The 21,626-nt window shown below is 34.4% G+C and overlaps 1 long non-coding RNA gene across 1 annotated transcript; it reads left to right on the forward strand.

Annotated features, from left to right (window-relative positions):
• The first annotated feature begins 3,305 nt into the window (after positions 1-3,305).
• LOC136218938 (uncharacterized) lies at positions 3,306-3,608 on the forward strand. The gene is made up of 3 exons (XR_010683984.1): positions 3,306-3,318; positions 3,410-3,502; positions 3,551-3,608. It is a non-coding gene; the product is annotated as an uncharacterized lncRNA (long non-coding RNA).
• The last annotated feature ends 18,018 nt before the right edge of the window (positions 3,609-21,626 follow it).

Below are 21,626 nucleotides of genomic sequence, written 5' to 3' on the forward strand. Positions count from 1 at the left end.
CCCTTCTTCTCTTTGGGTTCGATTGCTTTGTGGCAAGTATCGAAAGGAAAAAATCTTTGGGGGCCCTAAAGAGAGGATTGGCAATTGTTCTTTCCTTTGGAAAGGGCTCAGTGCTGTGTTTGCTGAGTTCTGCGCGGGGGTTGGCCTGGAGGTGGGTAATGGTAAGTCCATAAGCTTCTGGTATGACACCTGGATCGGAGATAAACCTCTTATAGAGGTTTGCTGCTCTCCCCCGCCTAGCAATTTCCGCAACTGGAGGATTGCCGATGTGGTGGACTCTGATGGGGACTGGATTTGGTCTATGTTTGATTCCTTCTTGAGCCTTGATTCTCTCCTCGGAATCAGGGGAGTAAAGATTAGTAACCTTGAGGAGGACAAGGATAGGTATTGCTGGGCCCTGACAAAAAATGGAGCTTACTCTTGCAAGTCTGCCTTTGAAGCTTTTACTCTTGACAGATCCGACCCTCTTTCGGACACTTGGAAATCCATTTGGGCTTTGAAAATCCCTTACCGAATGAGGAGCTTCCTGTGGCTTGGAGTCAAGGACAGGTTGCTGACTAATTCGGATAGACATAGACGTCACTTGGCGGATTCAGGTGCTTGCAGTAGATGCAGAGGCCAAGTTGAATCTTTGTGCCATGCCCTTAGGGACTGCCCTAAGAGTAAGGAGGTTTGGCAGAAAGTTCTTCCGCACCACATTCTCCCCTCCTTCTTTGTCTACCCTGAGAATGACTGGTTCTCCAATGGGGTTAAAGGTAGGTTAATGGCTAGCATGGAGCAGGGAGACATTTTATTTGCTATTATCTGCCACCATCTTTGGAAGTGGAAAAACGAGGAGATCTTTGGTGAGAAGACTGTTTTTATTCAGAACTTACCCGAGTTCTTCTCTAAAAAGCTCCTTACCATTACGGGGAGCTTCAAAGGGGACCCCCTTGCCAATTTTACCCAGAATAAAGAGGTTCAACTCGTTGGGTGGTGTAGGCCGAAGGATGGGGTGGTTAAGTTGAACACGGATGGCTCCTATCTCAACAATGGAAAGATCACGACTGGAGGCGTGCTCAGGGACGCGGGAGGTGCCTGGTTGTCTGGATTCACCCATAACCTGGGTTTGGGCTCATCCTTTTCAGCGGAACTTTGGGGTATTCTTTCTAGAGTCAAGCTTGCCAGAAATCTGGGTATTAAAAGGCTTGCTCTGGAGTCTGATAATATGGAGGCTATTAGTATGATCTATAATAATCATGCTTTTTGTCTTAGTAGCCAGAACCTTATCAAAGCAATAAGAAGTCTTGGCTCCTCCTTTGAGTCCTTAGAGTTCAGCCACATCTACAGAGAACAAAATTGAATTGCGGATCGCTTGGCGGCGGCTGGGCACGAGGGGATGTTAGGTGTTTCCACCCTTTCTGATCCTCCTATCTATCTTTCTTCTCTCCTTTTAGAGGACAGAGTTGGGGTTAGCTTTTCTAGGCTGATCCCAAGTTAGCTTTTGTCTCGGTGTTGGTTTGTTTTCTTTCTTGTTTCTACAAAAAAAAAATATTAATTTTTTATTAATATATAAACTTGCAAAAGAAATTTTCTAATTTTTAAACGAAATTTTTCTTTTTACTTTTCTATGGTGCTTTGCAAAAAAAATTAATTTAAATTTATTTACCAAAATTAATTTTTCTAAAAATAAATAAATACTTTCTAATTCTATTTAAATAAATAAATACTTTCTAATTCTATTTAGACTAAACATATGAAGGATGTAATTTTAATTTCTTAAAAAAATATTGCAATCTTTAGTATTTCAAAAAATTAGATTGGGTATAAAAAAAAAAATAATAATATAGGTTGGGTTGTTTTTAACCCTTGGATGGAAAACATCAATCATATGGGATCTCCATTTCACAAAGCACATGTAATAAAAAAAATGGAGGTTAAATTGAAGTTTGAATAATCTAAAGCATGTAATGGTAATGCACAAGGGTTTAATCGAACCATATTGAAAAATAAAAAAATTAATAAAAAAACAGAGGTTGTGACGTTGCATAACGTTTTCAGTTTAGTTTTTGTTTTTATATTTTTGATGTTTTCAAGTTTAAATTTATATGAATTTGAAATTTTAAGAAATTTATTTTAGATTATGACACGTATCTAAATAATTAATCCAATCATGATTATTATGTAACTTACTCTTAATTAAAGAGGGTGAGTTGGATTCTGGCCCAAGTTAATGAGCCCAATCTACTTTTGAGGGATAATTTGGAAATATGAGGATGAAATTAAAATAATTTAAACAAGTGGGGGACCAATGTGAAAATAACAGAGGGACTCAGTTGAATTTAATTTGGCAAGTACTAAAAAGAATATGGGGTCAATTTGCAGTGATTAAAAAAGTATTAAGGTCAATTTCGAATAATAAAAGAAATGGAAGTATAAAAGCCTCATTAGGTTACATTCTAAACCATTTAGACATCCTCCATTTTTCTGCTTCTCTTTTCTCTCAATCAACGCAGATAAGAACCCAAAAACACCATGGTCGGACACTTTGCTCCACTGTTACCTTGGCAGTGCCGGTCACCTTTGCTCGAGGTTAACTTCGTCTCCATCAACAGCGGTTCTCGCTTTTTTAGTTTTCTTCTTGTCTTAGATTCGACGTTTCCTCCGGACTGTAGTATGAGTTCTGGTGACGCTTTTTTGCAAGAATATGGTTAGCTTTTATATAACATCATGCATTAACCTTATTGACATATTCAGTATCATTGTAGCTGTCCATTCTATTTTATACGTGATTAGCTGGTCAATTTCTTGCTTTCATAATGCGCATAACAACCTCATCTATACCCCAATTTATGGTCACATTTAACACTATCGCTAGAGGATATATATCAATGTCATACTCTGTCTCAGCTGTTTACTGTAAAGAGACAAAAAGGAAACTACATTTGTTGCTTCTCATCAGTTGTTAGAACCTTTAAACATTTAGTAAAAAATTTAATTTTGTGTGTGTATTATGCATTGTTTTGACATCAAGAAAGAAAAGTTAAATTTTCTTTGCTATTTCTTTTGTGCAATGATAGAAAAGAAATATGGCTGGAATAGACTGATTGTGTAATCTGTATTTTTTATTTATACCAATGTCAAATCAAGAATTTGTTGCTGCGGGCACGAAAACAATGGATGAGACTGATCAAGCTACTGAACGCTCTAAAATGGTAGGTAGAATCATTGGTTTTTTTAAAATTTTAGTTTATCAACATTATCAACTTAAATTTCGGCCTAGGTTGTTGAACAAACAATTGAAGTGGGAAGTCAAATGATGTCATCTTAAAAGGCCAAGTAAGTATGATCCATTAATGATCTAGGGAACTGCCTTTTCTTTCACTTTTTTCTCATGAGAGCAACTCATTTTCTATTCAATATGGGGCAGACTGAGCAAATGGAGCGCATTGTTAATGAGCTGGATACAATCCAATTCTCTATTAAGAAAGCCTCAAAGCTAGTTAAGGAGATTGGTAGACAGGTCAGTTCGTTTTCCTTTGCCCTCCAAATGTTTTTTTTTGTGTCCCAGGTGGCTACTGATAAATGTATAATGCTATTTCTATTTCTCATTGTCTGCGGTGTGATTGTAATCATCGTTGTGAAGGTATCCTTATTAGCTAGGTCCTCTATAAATTGTTGAAAGGGTTCATACTGAATGGGTTACGTTACGTATATAGTTTTCTTTTGGCTGATGTATGCTTTAGGAAGTTTTAGATGGAAGCTGTGAAATGGGTATGTGTGTTGGTGGGTCGGTGGGTTGGGGTTTAGAAGTGTGAAAAAATTAGTGTTGCATGTGCAAGGCACAACTATCCATATTGTGAATTATTTATGAATGGATCTAGATTGTAAACCTATAGACTTTGAGCTGGTTTAGCGAATTGTTAGTTAAGGTCTATCAAATGGATTTGCTTGACAGATGTTCTAAGTCAGCTCTAATGCTCTGCTCTTTTTTAACAAAACTATAACAATACCTCTTAAATTGAGAATTTAAAAACTTAAAGTGCTTGATTTTTAATTTCAAACAGATTGAAGATGTCAAATGAATTTGTAAACATCCCAATTTCCTTTGTTCATGTTCAGTTTGAATAAAAACCGTGTTCGATCGGTTCCAAAATTGAACACCGAATAGGTTGTATATTTGTTATGTATAGAACATGGAAATGAATAGAGAGGGATGGTTCAAGCAGTGAGCCTGGAGAAGAAATGGAATGGTTACAGCAAAATGGAATATGAAAAAACAGAAAAGGAAGTATTCAACATCAAGGAATCACAGTCTTGTTTCTTAAGGAACCATTCTATTAGAATCTGTTTGGACCCTAGAATAAGCAACAAAGCTTGGGACTTTGAGATCAGAGGTTTTTTCCCTGATAGAGATTGTTCCATTGTTGACTTCTTAGGCAACATTATTGCTCAGGTAATAATTTCACTCTTTTTCATTTACTTCTTACAAATTTGTATTTCTAAGTAATATTTTTACGGTTTCTCTACAGCCACATCGATCAAATTACTATAATAAAATGCTACATTTTACTTTCAGAGTAACGTGAATGCTTACTTAATGTATGTGCATGTAATTGATCAATAACTTCATTGATTAAATTAAAAAATTAGAGAAGATAAATGTCTTACAATGAATTTTTTTCCCAATCTTATATATGAAAATTAATATAAATATGAATTGAATTATGTAAAAGATTGGGATGAAGAAGGAAGCAAAGGAGGTGATGAGAATCAAAGATCTATATCATGTAGTGGTAAAAGCAGACATTGATCACGCTTTTGTTATCAGAGTTATTTCAGTTCTTGATTATATCTATTGTTAATCTATAAGATACTGATTAACAGTATTATTTATTTATATCCAGTACTTAATGACTTTGTATTATCCTAATTTGTTTCATTATTTGTTAAGCTAATGCTAATTATTTATTAGCTACTTAGATTTTATTTGTTTGAAATAAATAGTGAATTGTTATAAATTTTATGAATTATAATACGATTATAAATCACTATATAGAGATTAATGTAATAGATGTATGGAGATTAATGTAATAGAGAAATTATATGAAGAGAAATTTGGAGAACATGTTTTAATTTTTGGTGTATTTATAAACAAGGGAGATCACTACAAGAAAATGCTTGATCACCGACAGATTGCACCGATGGAAAACTTTCCGTCGGAGATACCGATGGAAGACCGACAAAATGTTTGTGTCGGTCATCACCGACGCATTTTCCTACACATCTTTAGAATGCATCGATAAATATGTACGGGATTATTTCTACCTCTATCACCAACATATATTGTCAGAGATAAAAAAAAAATTGTTGGTGGTGTCACCGAGAAAATTTATGTATGGACCGACAGAATTGTGTCGGTGATTTATCATATTAAAAAAAATCAAAATGATTATTAATTAATATATACTGGTCAAAAAAATTTCAATAAAAAAATAAAAAATATATAAATAGATGTGGTGCCCTAATTCATGTCTCTCTTCCTTACGCCCTAATTCCTTCATCTGCCGCAGGAGAACTGTTTGAGAACCACCACCGCAGATCTCATTGGCTTGACCAACACTAGCGCCACTTTCCACCAATAATGGTGCGACAATGCTTGTATCTTCCCCTCCCACCCTATTGTATGTTAGGCACTGCTGTATATCTCTTTTCTGGTGCGCCGCTCTAACTCGTAGCTGCTTCCAAAATCTATTTTACCCTCAATCTTTCAGGTATCGATCTCACACTCTTTTCTGGGTTTTGAGATTTCTAGGTTATTGTGTTAGGGCTCACTTTTATTATCTTATTATTTATTATTTAGATTGACTTTTCCTGTTAAATTATATATACACCGTGACTTTTCAGATATAGCTTTTTGTTTTAATTTCAAAGTGGTCCATATTGAGGCATTGTGTTCTCTTGCCTTATTTAGCATAAAGTAGTGTTTCGGGCAAATTTGAGTCCTTCAACCACCTGAAATTATACATTTATATGTCAAGAAATCAGTTTAGAATAAAACCCTCATCCAAATGCCCTTTAGTTAACATGACAGTTCAATATTGTATAAAATCAAAAGTTGAGGAGCTTAATGTATAAAACTCATAAAGTTATGCTTCATTCCTAGCTATATTATATGTAAAACATGAAAACTTACTTTGAATAATGTTGTTTGATCTACATGTGTGATTTAACTGTTTAGATTCATTTTATTTGGCTTAGATGGGATTTGAAACTCATCCTAATTACTCTTATCGTTAATGTGAGAGAGATGATATTTGTGATAATTTATGTTTATTTTGACATGATTCTTGGTGCTGCTTGATTCAACTGATATTTAGCTTTTGTGTTTTTCCAAGGAATTAAGGTCCATGAGGAATTTGTTTTTTCCTAGGGAAGTGATTATAGAACATGGCCAAGTAGTTGATCAACTTTATGTTGTCCATTATGGTGAATTGGTCAAGGTAATTGTTTTCATTTTGAATTTTATTTCTACTTTAGTTATATATTCAAAAACATTATTCAGTAATGGTTATTATTACTTAGTTACTCTCTTTACCTATAGCCTAGTGACATTTTGTTTACTTATATGACTCATCCTGAAGTTCATGGAGTAACTATTGTTTTGGAGAGTAATTATTTTGCTTTTTACAGCACATTGCTGTTTCTAAAGTATATCAAGACATAAGTCTTTTCCCTACCGAACAAGGCATTGAAGTCAACATTGCAGGTACTTTGTTTACAAATTTATTGCTGCTCAGCCCCATTGTTATATATATTCACATCCTGGATAAGTGTTAGTACATTTTGTCTCTGTTTCTCAAATAAGTTTGGAAAGACGCCCTTGCTTGAAGTTGTGAAGAACGGGTATGATCAAGTAGCTTCTGCACTTGTTGGAGTAGGGGCAATGCTGCCCATTGATGATGCTGGAGGTTTTTTGTGTATGGTCGTACCAAGCAAGCATTTGGATCTGTTGAAAAGCGCTTTGCTTACTGAAATTAACTCGAATTCTAAAAAATTGGTTGCTGAATGCCACCCCATGTAACTGCATCAGAGGGCTTATACTCCATTGCGAGTTTACTTCTAGAAACATGGGTAGCATCTTCTGAAAGGACAGATACAATCTAACTGAATGTGTAATGTGGCTAAGACTAATTTAAATCACATTACTCATTAAAAGTAACTTGTTAATTTTTTGATAAATTGGTCTTAGCCGCGTCTTTTTGTGAGTAATGTGATTTAACCACGTGCATTTCACAGTTAGCTAGGAGCTAAGAGCTTAATATAAAAAAAACTTGGGAATTCATGGTGTCAAATTGAAATTCATGAGCTTAATGTGTAAAATTCCACGAAGGTGAAGTGACATTTGAATGCTTAATAGAACCTTCAATTAGTGAGGATTGAGGAAGAGATATATGCCTCGTTAGTTCACAAGTATAAGATTTCATGTGATATAGCTAGAGAAGTAAGTAGGGGTTATTGTTTTTAACTGCTTTTATCGTAACTAAATTATGTGTTGATTGTTTTTTCTGTTCTTTTAATGAGATTGTGTTGTCTCTTTTTTATTAGGTATGAAATTTGTTTCATATAAGTATCTTAGTGTCTCACCAGATGTTAGTGATGGTCAAGTTTCTAATTTCTCCATGCATTGGGAAAGCTTTACATACATAACAAAGCATTTGCTTGATCACTCTTGTAATCCTAATATTGAGGTATCCTTTTATGAGTCATTTTCTTTTGTTATGATGCTACTCAAATTGGACTATTGCCTTTAAATAAAAGCATAAATACATTAACTTGTATATGCCTCCAAATTTCAGTTTAAAATGCACGGTTTATCTCTTTTGATCCGGTTCGAATTTCATATTCTCCCTCCCTCATGCAGAATATGTAATTGGGTTGTGCTTGCCCTCATTCTTTATGCACCCTGTAAGATGTGATCATGTTTACCTCTTTGACAATGATTACGAATGCAAAAGACACACATGGGAAATCAATTCATGGTAGGTTCTCGTACGATGATAAAGGACGGCTTATACTCGAGGTAATACAAAATTTTATAATTTTGAATCATTTACATTTTTGCTTCATCCATATATGTATGTATAGATAAATGATGACATGTTACATTTCCAGTGAAACTGATAATTTCGGTCTTTACGAAGAATATGTTATAAAAGGTCAAATCTTAGTAATAGACATTGCACTCTGTATTATAAGGTTGTCATTTAATATTATTTCAAATCTTTCATTCCCTTTATTGGATTTTAATAATGTAATATGCAGATGATGGAGTCTACAAGTATAATATTGGAATTGGATTTGGCTGAGGATGTAATGTAAGCTCCTCTTCTGTGAAGTTTTTAAGAAAATAACATAGGAGGCCTATGAAATATTTGTATTGTTGAATATATTGCAATAGCATTAGCTAGATTCTGAGTCAAAAAAGTAGAGACTAGTCATTTACCTAATATTGATAAGTTAAATTCTATGTCAAATTTGATAATCGAATTTGTAATGATGTGCGATCCAGATTATGCTAAAGTCTTATGGATGTTAAACAGCTTGTCTTATTTTTCACCTATGATGCTAATGTAATTACACTTGTAAAACACATTAATATGAGTTCCCTTCAATCCAAATAAATTCATAAAAAAAATGAAATATAAAAAATAATTTTGAAAATAATTCACAATTACCGATGTAATTTCCGATGCAATTTCTATCGGTAAATTATTTAAATAAATATTCTGAAAAAATAGATCACCGGCATATATGGGTCGGTGTTTATGCTCGGAATGACCGAGGGAAATCGCCGACTAAAGTAGTCGGAATTTCTGACACAAAACACCAACTGAATATTGTGTCGCTGATATTTTTGTGTCGGTATAAAATTGTCGCAACAGCTTACCTAGGAGGCTATCGTCGACACATTAGAATCTCTCGGAATTCCATTGGTGATCACCGACGCATTTTGGACCATCACCGACACAAATATGTTGTCGGTGATACTGATTTTTCTTGTAGTGGATCAGCCGATGTATACTAATATAATAGCTAGGTTATCAAAATATATGGTTCTAAGAGCATCTCTAAATAATAGAGTGACTAAGATATATCATCTCCAATAATAGTCTTTACATTTCGTCCATCAATAAATTTAGTATCTCAATTATTTTGGCAGGTGGTAAATTCAGTATTTCAATTATTTCTAGTTGTTTTATCAAATGATCACTTCCTCTCTTTATTAAGATTGTGATGCCTGGCCTTTTCTGTTGGAAACTAGGCTAAGGTATAGCAGCGGAAATATAAATTTTTTAACCTATTTCCATTTAACCACAAGATCCGTTAACCGTTATTTCATATAAAGAAGGATAAGAAGAAATACCTTTTAGAAGTTCTATCTACCATTGCAAACGAAGTGCCCACAACTTCAAAAGAGATAGAACTATCTACCAATCTTCCCCTATCCGAAACAGACCTTCCAGACCTCCGAACGACAATCCCTTCGGTGGAAACGTGGAAGAATATGTCTAGAAGCTCCTGTCCAAAAATCGCGACGATCCGACGGTTCAATCTCCGAGAATCCGCGAAATTGTGAACTGACCTGATGTAGGAGTAGTAAAACGAATTTCTCCCTTTTGTTTGTTTTTCTTCTTCGAGTTCCCAAACACGAAATAAAACACGGGAAGATTAATTTAGAATCAACCGTTGAATAGCAACCAAAGTAGATTGCCTCTAATTAATCAACACAAGATCAAGGATAAAAGAAATAGATGAAATCAATTGATCGGAAGGAAGCCGTAGAGAAATCTCGTCCTCGAACTAGGGGTGTCGAGTTTTTCTCTCTCTCTCACTATAGGGATTTCGAAAATCTCAGTTAGGGGAATAGCTTGTAGATTTCGAAAATCTCAAGGGGGAGGGGTATTTATAATCTCTTGTATCTAATCCCTAGTTAGATAGAATTAGGTTACTGAATAGGAATTCCATTCAGAATAGAATTCCTAATTATTATCTCACTATATATCTAATATATTAAGGATAATAATAATAACCTTATTGGATAATAATAGGAGTATAATAATCTAATTAAAACTCCTAACTTATTTATCTCTTAATTAATTTAATTCATAATCCTAATCTAATTAGGATTTAACAAAATCAATTTAATTATTCATGTATTTAGCTACATGAATTTCGACCCCCTTGGTCCATTGGCCTTATTGGGCTCAATTGGGTTTCCATCAATTAATTAACATCTATCTCTCTTTTAGGTTCCAAGTCTTATGTGTGACCCATTAGGTTCTTATTGCTTCTAGCCGTATGCAACGTTATTAAATTAATTTTCAAAGAATTATATTTAATCTTTGCACAACGGAATGATGTACAGAGTATGTGATTAGTAAGTCCATAATCATTCCCCCAGAGCTATAAGAAGACAGGTTGATTCTGTCGTTAACCTTTCAAGTCACATATAGCGAGACGTTCGTTTTACTTGTACAGGCCGAGTCAACTCAAAAAGATAGGTTAAGTGAAATCTGTATTTCTTACTCTTAAGCTATCACCTTGCAAGGATTTAGAGTCGAGTCTTCCACAAGCGATCCATGGATGTATCTCCCATTTATCGGGAGTGATAAATGCTCAATCCAATATATAACGACTCCGCAATCACTTCCTGTGATACCCAACATCTACTGTTCACACCCCAGAGTCATCTCTGTTAAGGATCGTATTACACCAGAGTCAAAGCATCACATTCCGTAATCCAGAATACCAATTCATATTCCTTTGAGTTTGAGGATTAGTTATACCTATTAATACCAATGAGACGAACAGGTGACAAGGATGAATCTACCCATCCTGTTATCTCAAATCGGATCCCCAATCCTAATGAACAACGTTTCATCGGATCTATGTAACTGTCCAGATATCTGTATATATGAAGCTTGTGAGATCAGCTTTCTGTCGGACAGAAGACATTGTTACATACAAGTCTCAACAGTGATATGTCAATCCAAAACATATCACTTGACTTGGGGTGGTTTTAAGTTTATCAGTTTACTATAAAGTTTTGTCTCACTTCATGCTTGTATGAATACTTTATAATCACTTTAAATAAACTTACGGATTTCCTTTTATTAGACTTTATTTAGTGTTTAAAAGGGATTGCCTTTATATAGTTATAAAACATATATCTCATTAAAACAAATGATATAAAGAACAATTCATTTACATTAAGTTTGTATCCTAGAACAATTGTCTATAGGACACTAAACCCCAACAAACTCCCACTTGGACTAAAGCCAATTGTTTTTAAAACTTATCCCAGTAGAAGTTAAATGAAGATCATGTACTTTCTAGGTTAAAGGCCTTGTCAACGGATCTGCAACGTTGTCCTCTGTAGGTACTCTTTCTATTCTCACATCTCCTCTAGCCACAATCTCTCTAATGATGTGGTATCGCTTAAGGTAATGCTTGGACGCATTATGAGACCGTGGTTCCTTTGCTTGCGCAATGGCTCCATTGTTATCACAATACAGTGTAATGGGATTGACAATGTCAGACACCACACCAAGCTCTGTAATGAACTTTCTAATCCAAACCGCTTCCTTTGCTGCTTCCGCAGCTGCGATATACTCTGAATCGGTCGCAGAGAAAGCTACGCTTCCCTGCTTGGAACTCTTCCAACTGACCGCGCCCCCATTCAAGATAAACAGGTATCTTGATTGGGATTTAAAACCATTCTCATCTGTGAGATGACTTGCGTCTGAAAATCCTTCTATTTTCAGATCACCTTCTCCGTACACTAGGAACATATCTTTAGTTCTTCTCAAGTACTTAAGAATGTTCTTGACGGCAATCCAATGCACTTCTCCCAGATTCCCTTGGTAACGACTCGTTACAGATAACGCGAATGCTACATCAGGTCTAGTGCATAGCATAGCATACATAATCGAACCGATTGCGCTGGCGTACGGGACTACAGCCATGCGTCTTTTATCATCATCGGTTTTAGGACATTGATGATTGTTTAACTTTACTCCATGTAACATGGGTAAGTTACCTCGTTTCGATTCAAGCATGCTAAATCGATTTAGCACCTTTTCAATGTATGTAGCCTGTGAAAGACCAAGCAGTCTTCTCGATCTATCTCTGTAGATCTTTATACCAAGTATATAAGCTGCTTCACCAAGGTCTTTCATTGAGAAGTTACCAGATAACCATACTTTTACCGACTATAGTAGAGCAATGTCATTTCCCATTAATAATATATCGTCCACATATAGTATGAGAAATGCTATAGAGCTCCCACTTGCTTTCTTGTAAATGCAAGCTTCTTCGCAATTTTGTTCGAAACCAAATTGTTTTATGGTTTCGTCAGAACGCTTATTCCAGCTTCTTGATGCTTGCTTGAGTCCATAAATGGATCTCTGAAGTTTGCAAAATTTATTTGCATCCTTCGACATGAAACCTTCAGGCTGCATCATATATACATCCTCAAGCAGGTTTCCATTTAGGAAAGTTGTTTTCACATCCATTTGCCAAATCTCATAATCGAAATGAGCGGCAATTGCAAGCATGATTCTGATTGATTTGGACATAGCCACAGGAGAGAAAGTTTCATCATAATCAATTCCTTGCTTCTGACGATATCCTTTCGCTACTAACCTAGCTTTGTAGGTACTAACCTTTCCATCCATGTTTGTCTTCTTTTTTGAAGATCCACCTGCACCCAATGGGTATTATCCCTTCGGGTGGATCAACCAAAGTCCACACTTGGTTAGTATACATGGAATCCATTTCAGAATCCATGGCCTCAAGCCATGCTTTAGAATCTGGACTAGTAAGAGCCTCTTTGTAGTTTTCGGGTCGTCGTCTAACATGGGAACCTCATTATCATCTCCCATTAGAAAAACGTATCTAACTGGGAGTTCACGAACTCTTTGTGATCTACGAATAGGTGGCACTGGAGTCTCATCTAATGGGACTCCTTCGGGTACCTCAACCGCCTTTGTTGTTTCAGTCGGCGTTTCTTCTTCTTGAACTTCGTCAAGTTCAATCATGCTTCCCTTTTGTGTTTCTTCGAGAAACTATTTCTCTAAGAAGGTTGCGTGCTTGGATACTATTACTTTCTGATCATCTGGATGATAGAAGTAATATCCCATAGTTTCCTTAGGGTATCCAATGAAGAAACATTTATCAGATTTTGAATCTAGTTTGTCGGACGCAATGCGTTTGACAAATGCTGAACAACCCCATACTCTCATAAATGAAAACAGGGGTTTCCTACCAACGAACAATTCATATGGTGTGGAACTAGCGGATTTAGTTGGTACTCGATTTAGGGTGAAGAGGGCAGTTTCTAAGGCATAGCCCCAGAACGTCTTTGGAAGTAAGGCCATGCTCATCATGGATCGTACCATATCTAGTAGGGTACGGTTTCTCCTCTCGGATACACCATTGTGTTGTGGTGTATAGGGAGGTGTCCATTGTGAGCATATCCCACATTCAGTTAGATAATTCAGAAAATCATCTGAAAGATATTCGCCACCTCGATCAGATCGAAGCGTCTTTATTTTCTTTCTTAATTGATTTTCTACTTCATTCTTGAAGCATTTGAATTTCTCAAAAGCTTCTGATTTGTGCTTCATCAAGTAGATGTAACCATATCGGGTATGGTCATCTATGAAGCTTATGAAGAATCTGAATCCTCCTCTTGCTTGGACTGACATAGGACCGCATACATCTGAATGAATAAGTCCTAGAGTGTCTGATACATGCTCACCTTTATTGCTAAAGGGTGTCTTTATCATTTTACCTTTTAAACATGATTCGCATGTTTCCAATGATTCAGGATCAATTGAATTTATAAGCCCATCTTGATGTAGCTTAAGCATGCGTCTTTTGTTTATATGGCCTAAACGACAATGCCACAAGTAAGTTGAATTATCTAGCTTATGTCTTTTTGTATCAATTGCGAAAACAGAAATTTTTCATCTAACACATAAATCCCATTTTGTGATATTCCTGAAAAATAGAAGATCGAATCTCTATAAAAATTGCAACGTTTGTCTTTTATTGAAATATGAAAAGTCGTCGTCAACAAGGCGGCTAATAGAAATAATATTTCTAGATATTCCTGGAATATCCTCAGGCTGCATCCGGTATCATGTACCAAAAGATTCAGACTGTGAAATTTCAATATAAAACATACTAGATGTTGAAGTCCCAGCTTCTTCCCCTTTTGAGGAAGGCTAGGTACACCAACAGTTTCTTTTCCAATGCCCGTCTTTACCACAGAAGTGACACTCTCCTTTGGGCTTCTTCACTTCCTTTCCCTTAGTTTTGTTGGGCACGGCTTTCTTACCTTTCTTGGGATATTTAGGATTGGGAGAATTCCCTTTCCTCTTCTTTGATCCCTCCATGACAAGAGCCGGTATGGCTTTGTCTTTCTTCATATTGGGCTCAACTGACTTGAGCATATTTACAAGCTCTTCAAGAGAGGTTTGCAGGTCATTCATCTGATAGTTCATGATGAACTGTGAATAACTCTCTGGGAGGGATTGAAGAATTAAGTCTACGCTTAATTCGTTATCCATCACAAATCCAATACTAGAAAGTTTGGTAATGTAGCCAATCATCTTGACACAATGTGTCATGACAGATGTGCCCTCTTGCATCCTGCAACGATATAACAACTTGGATATCTCGTAGCGTTCGCACCTAGTCTGTTTCCCAAACAATTCCTTTAGGTGCATGATGGTGGAATAGGCATCCATTTCCTCATGTTGCCTTTGTAATTTCGGTGTCATCGATGCAAGTATGATGCATTCGGCATGATCATCATCAGCCTTGTGCTTCTGGTAAGCATTAATTTCCTCAATGGGAACATCATCAAAAGGGACAGGGGGTATCGATGTATCAAGTACATACCCTATTTTATTGAACTTCAAAACGATTTTGAGGTTACGAAACCAGTCGGTGAAGTTTGAACCATTCAATTTGTTATCGGTAAGAATGTTTTGCAGATTGGTGTTAGTCATGATTTTAAGAGTGTTTTAATTTAAAACTTGAGATGTGAGAAAGAGTAAACGTATGTTATTCATTTGCTTTAATGTATATCAATCTAAAATTATAGGCCTTTTGTTTATTTTAGATTGCTCCCACTATTTTGCCAAATTAATAGCCCTCCATATTAATTCGAAGAATTTCACAAATCCTTTAGTGAGATAGGATCCTAACTCCTGAGATTTCGCCTTGAGTTTACTCAACAAGCTAGTCTCATTCATTAGGTAGATTCATGTAATCAATCACATCTTTAATGTGATTCCTAGGTTATTGGGTTACTAACCACATTAGTAACTAATATGCTATTCATATTAATCCCAACCATATTGCCCATTAGTTTATGACAACATGAGTTTACTCATCCAATTATCATAATCTAATTTAAGTATTACCCCATATTCATGAAAAGTAATTTTCGATAATTCAGGTGTTACCGAAAGGACCCCGAGCTTGAGTTTACTCAACAACCCAAAGGCCCTCAGTAGTACCGGCTGAATTATAATATTAGGGAAGGGCAACCGATTTTAATAACTTGTTTATTTACTTAACTTTTTAATGAGGAATTTTATTTTAGGTCTCATAATCTAACTTAGTCTTGATTTGCTTTAGCATACATCAGACACATACATTCACATACATTGGCGTTATGGACATATCATCTAAATTATTCCGTCGAGCCAGAGACGGAATAAAAGGCCAAACCTAAAGAAATACTAACTATTACATATTTCTCTTTAGGTCCTCCGTCTTGTCCATGACGCCTTGAAATTACATATTAATTTCTATACTACTAAAGAAAACTTCAATTGAATTGAAGGGAATCAGATGAGAGGAGAAATTACAATAGATAAATACCAAAAGACTAAAAGATGGTCCAAATATGTCCTTAACTCCAAACATGCATAGACTCAATCAAATAAATTTAATTGGTTGATTACATAACTATCTTATGTAATATTTATGTTAATCACATTAACTTATCAAATTAACTTCCATCCAATTTTACTTCTAATAGTTTCGTATCTTTTATATTAATTTTTAGATTAATATAAATATACAAAACTTTAATTATGCATGTCCCAATTATTTTGATTTTAATTCATTTAACATTTTGATTTACAAATTGGTAAAACAAACTTTTAAACAAATTTTCATTCGATAATCAAAACAGAAAACTATCAATTTCTGAAACATATATATTTAAATATAAAAACGATTTTAAATATATATATATCAGTTCTAAAACGGTTTTAAAACGATTTTCAGAAAATAGGAAAAACTACTATAGATTTCCGTTCTATCTTTAGAATTAATAAAACTGATTTTATCAATCTAACTATAAAACTAATAGATTTTGTTATGATGATTATCAACCAAAATAATTAGGAACATACGCACAATCTATTTTAATTAACAATTAATTAAAACTTATTTATCTTTAAAATTAATTAATCAAAACAATTTATTAATTAATCCTAACTATAAATATTTATTCAATCCTATTGAAAACTTCTAAATTTTCATATATGAAATAACGGATTTAACGATGGCTCTCATACCACTGTTGAAAATTAGGCTAAGGTATAGCAGCGGAAATATAAATTTTTTAACCTATTTCCATTTAACCACAAGATCCGTTAACCGTTATTTCATATAAAGAAGGATAATAAGAAATACCTTTTAGAAGTTCTATCTACCGTTGCAAACGAAGTGCCCACAACTTCAAAAGAGATAGAAACTATTTACCAATCTACCCCTATCCGAAACAGACCTTCCAGACCTCCGAACGACAATCCTTTCGGTGGAAACGTGGAAGAATATGTCTAGAAGCTCCTGTCCAAAAATCGCGACGATCCGACGGCTCAATCTCTGGGAATCCGCGAAATCGTGAACTGACCTGATGTAGGAGTAGTAAAACGAATTTCTCCCTTTTGTTTGTTTTTCTTCTTCGAGTTCCCCAAATACGAAATAAAACACGGGAAGATTAATTTAGAATCAACTGTTGAATAGCAACCAAAGTAGATTGCCTCTAATTAATCAACACAAGGTCAAGGATAAAAGAAATAGATGAAATCAATTGATCGGAAGGAAGCCGTAGAGAAATCTCGTCCTCGAACTAGGGGTGTCGAGTTTTTCTCTCTCTCTCACTATAGGGATTTTGAAAATCTCAGTTAGGGGAATAGCTTGTAGATTTCGAAAATCTCAAGGGGGAGGGGTATTTATAATCTCTTGTATCTAATCCCTAGTTAGATAGAATTAGGTTACTGAATAGGAATTCCATTCGGAATAGAATTCCTAATTATTATCTCACTATATATCTAATATATTAAGGATAATAATAATAACCTTATTGGATAATAATAGGAGTATAATAATCTAATTAAAACTCCTAACTTATTTATCTCTTAATTAATTTAATTCATAATCCTAATCTAATTAGGATTTAACAAAATCAATTTAATTATTCATGTATTTAGCTACATGAATTTCGACCCCCTTGGTCTATGGGCCTTATTGGGCTCAATTGGGCTTCCATCAATTAATTAACATCTATCTCTCTTTTAGGTTCCAAGTCTTATGTGTGACCCATTAGGTTCTTATTGCTTCTAGTCGTATGCAACGTTATTAAATTAATTTTCAAAGAATTATATTTAATCTTTGCATAACAGAATGATGTACAGAGTATGTGATTAGCAAGTCCGTAATCATTCCCCCAGAGCTATAAGAAGACATGTTGATTCTGTCGTTAACCTTTCCGTATTAGTTACAGTATAATTCGATCCTTTATCAACTACATCCTTGAACTGAATCTTATGACTATGGGTGATGTCAAGTCACATATAACGAGACGTTCGTTTTACTTGTACAGGCCGAGTCAACTCAAAAGGATAGGTTAAGTGAAATCTGTATTTCTTACTCTTAAGCTATCACTTTGCAAGGATTTAGAGTCGAGTCTTCCACAAGCGATCCATGGATGTATCTCCCATTTATCGGGAGTGATAAATGCTCAATCCAATATATAACGACTCCGCAATCACTTTCTGTGATACCCAACGTCTACTGTTCACACCCTAGAGTCATCTCTGTTAAGGATCATGTTACACCAGAGTCAAAGCATCACATTCCGTAATCCAGAATACCAATTAATATTCCTTTGAGTTTGAGGATTAGTTATACCTATTAATACCAATGAGATGAACAGGTGACAAGGATGAATCTACCCATCCTGTTATCTCAAATCGGATCCCCAATCCTAATGAACAACGTTTCATCGGATCTATGTAACTGTCCAGATATCTGTATATATGAAGCTTGTGAGATCAGCTTTCTGTCGGACAGAAGACATTGTTACATACAAGTCTCAACAGTGATATGTCAATCCAAAACATATCACTTGACTTGGGGTGGTTTTAAGTTTATCAGTTTACTATAAAGTTTTGTCTCACTTCATGCTTGTATGAACACTTTATAATCACTTTAAATAAACTTACGGATTTCCTTTTATTAGACTTTATTTAGTGTTTAAAAGGGATTGCCTTTATATAGTTATAAAACATATATCTCATTAAAACAAATGATATAAAGAACAATTCATTTACATTAAGTTTGTATCCTAGAACAATTGTCTATAGGACACTTAACCCCAACATTTTCCTTAACTTTCCTTTTATTATTTTTATTATTTTTTTGAATAAAATGGGATTCAGATTGGATATATGATCTTCCGTCTTCAATGATATGAAGATTAAAACATGCAATGTACGAGTTTTGGCAAATACATCATTCCTTTTAGTGAAAAAGGATTGGTCTTCTGAAATCCGGTTTGCATGCTTTCAAAATGATGCAGGTAAACTCATACATAACTCTTCTTCAATTAAATATAATCCTGCACTCTTTCAGATTACATGTTATCCCATGTATTTCTTTGTATTTACACTTTAATATAAAGATTTTGAAAGACCCCATTTTTGAATTTGAGGAAAAATTTCTATAGCTCTGCTTTTTGCTTTTTTCATACCTGTCCTTGAAATCGAGTCTGCTCCACCAGTTTTTGGTCTTGACTTTCTTCAATAAGTAAACTCGAACTCTGGATCTAGGTCCAAGATCCCTCTAATGGATTCATCTTGGTATTTTTTTTGGATGAAGTTGACTTTGAATTTGGAGTAAATGACACAAAATAGTATTTATTTTGATTTTGCTTTAGTTGGCAGCAGGGTGAAAAGTTGAAATCCAATAAGGTTGGCAGTCTTATAGCTTATAAGAGTGTATTTGTGTTGAAGAATTTAGTTGTAGAAAGGCATATTACTTCAACTATATACATCTTAACTGTTTGTGTGATATGGTATGGTACTTAACTGAATGAAACTATATATTGGATGTTATTTAGTGACATGTGTAGTCAGACTATATTATAAAAATTATATGTCTGAATGCCGACAACTTCTTAGGAGTTCATAATTATTTATTCATTTGTTGTTGTGTTCTGTTTATGTAACCATATCTTCAGTGTAGACTCTCTCTCTCTCTCTCTTTCTCTTTTGATCCCAGTCAGTGCAAATCGTAAAGATTACAAAACACGATACTTGCGTGATAAGATGGAGGCAGAAATGCACAAAAAGATGGAGTGAGAAATGAACAAAAAGATGGACACAAAGATGGCCTTGATGATGAAACAATCGGCACGACTTAATCCAAACTTAAATATTATTGTTGACTTAATCAAAGCTTGTTGTTAGTTGATTCTATCTCTCCTTTAAACAATGTATCGAATGAGCTAAGCACTGAGGTAAATATATAAAATAACTTGTACATTATTATAGTATAATTTTATAATGAGAATTTGCAACTGACATGATTTGTACGTCAATTCTTGTACAGGATGATGATAGGGAAGATTGTGGTTTCTTAGAATTTGAAAACTATGTATTAGACATATATTATGAGACTCTATCTTATTTTGTAAGATATTGTGTATGTATGATTTGGATCATTGTTTGTAAATATATTTGTCATATTTTATATTACACTTTCCGAAATTAGTCAAAATTTGCATTTATTACATGTTTAAATTATTCAAAATAAATGCAACAAAAAAGATGTAGATTGTAATTGTTGCAAAATTCAATAATAAATGTTGCAAAAAGCTACCAAATATGTTGCAAACTCCAGTTAATATTGTTGCAAAAGCTAATAAATATGTTGCAGATGCCACTTAAAATTGTTGCAATTTCAACCAACTATGTTGCACATTTGAACTAAAATTGTCACAAATAGTAATATAAATGTTGCATACGAAGCAATATTCGTGTTTAAAATTGTTGCAAAAATTAAATAAATTAGTTGCATTTGATTTAATGCAACAATAATAATAATAATATGTTGCATTATTTTGTAAATTTGTTGCTTCAATAAAAATTTGTTGCAACTATTTAAAAATATTCAACAATTGTTAATTGTTGCTATTGTTTACAAATTGTTGCATTAACAAATAATGCTACATGAGGTTCCGCAACAATAGGATTTTGGTTGCGTTTGGTCTATTTTTGGCCTACTGCAACTCAAAAAGGGGTCTAAGCCAACAATTTCACTTGGTTGCAGTAGGGGGTCTTATGGTGTCGTGGTGGTTCAGCTGATAAAAAGTATGGTGAATCCGAATCCAGCGCTCCTATTTCCTTGTACACTTTATCTGCACCAACAGAGAACATCAGAACACAAGCTTTGAATTGAAGAATTAGGTATATGTATACACTTATCCTTGTATATATTAATCATAAATTCATATTAGAACAATGAATTAGGCATGTCCCTTATAAAAGTTAGTCGGGTACATTAATATGATAAAATTAGAGGTATTAAGGCAACATGTTAGATATCTAAGGTTGATTAAGTAGGCTAATGTCCTGCTTTTCTTTGTGGTGAAAGATCTGGTATCCAATTGGCTTTGCAACATCAAATTATCTACCTCAATTTGATTATTTTCCTATGAAACATACCCTGTCCGATAAGAGATTTGCAAGAGCATTCTGTTTACAATATTGAAGACAAAGCAATCCATTTTGAATTTGATAAATGAAATGTGTAAGCTAACGATTGAAATATGATCAAATAGTGTTGATTCGATTGACAGATACACCATGAGCAGAATAATGCAAACTTCGTCACCTATATAATATATCTTTATTTATCTGAAATTGAAAAAAGAAAACATAATTGGGAATTTTTTTAACGAACATATACGTATACCTCAAAATGTTCATCAACAACTCCGAATTTGAAGTGGACAGTTCCCAGTTTTTTCAAAGTTGACTCTCTAACCGTAACATGTCCAGCTTTCCTAAGTTGAACTGCTGATTCACATGTCATCATAAAGACAACATGGCATGAGACTTGAGGTTACTGTTGTGCTGAAGAGGAACATTTGACTCCTTTAAGAATGAGAACATCTTCTGTGCTGATGGAGCTATCTCAAATATCCTAATCAATCATTAATTAAAATTTCAAAACAATTAAATGAAATAGAAGAAGAAGAATATAAACAA

This window comes from Euphorbia lathyris, chromosome 1 (assembly GCF_963576675.1).
Source record: "Euphorbia lathyris chromosome 1, ddEupLath1.1, whole genome shotgun sequence".
NCBI classification, from domain to species: Eukaryota; Viridiplantae; Streptophyta; class Magnoliopsida; order Malpighiales; family Euphorbiaceae; genus Euphorbia; species Euphorbia lathyris.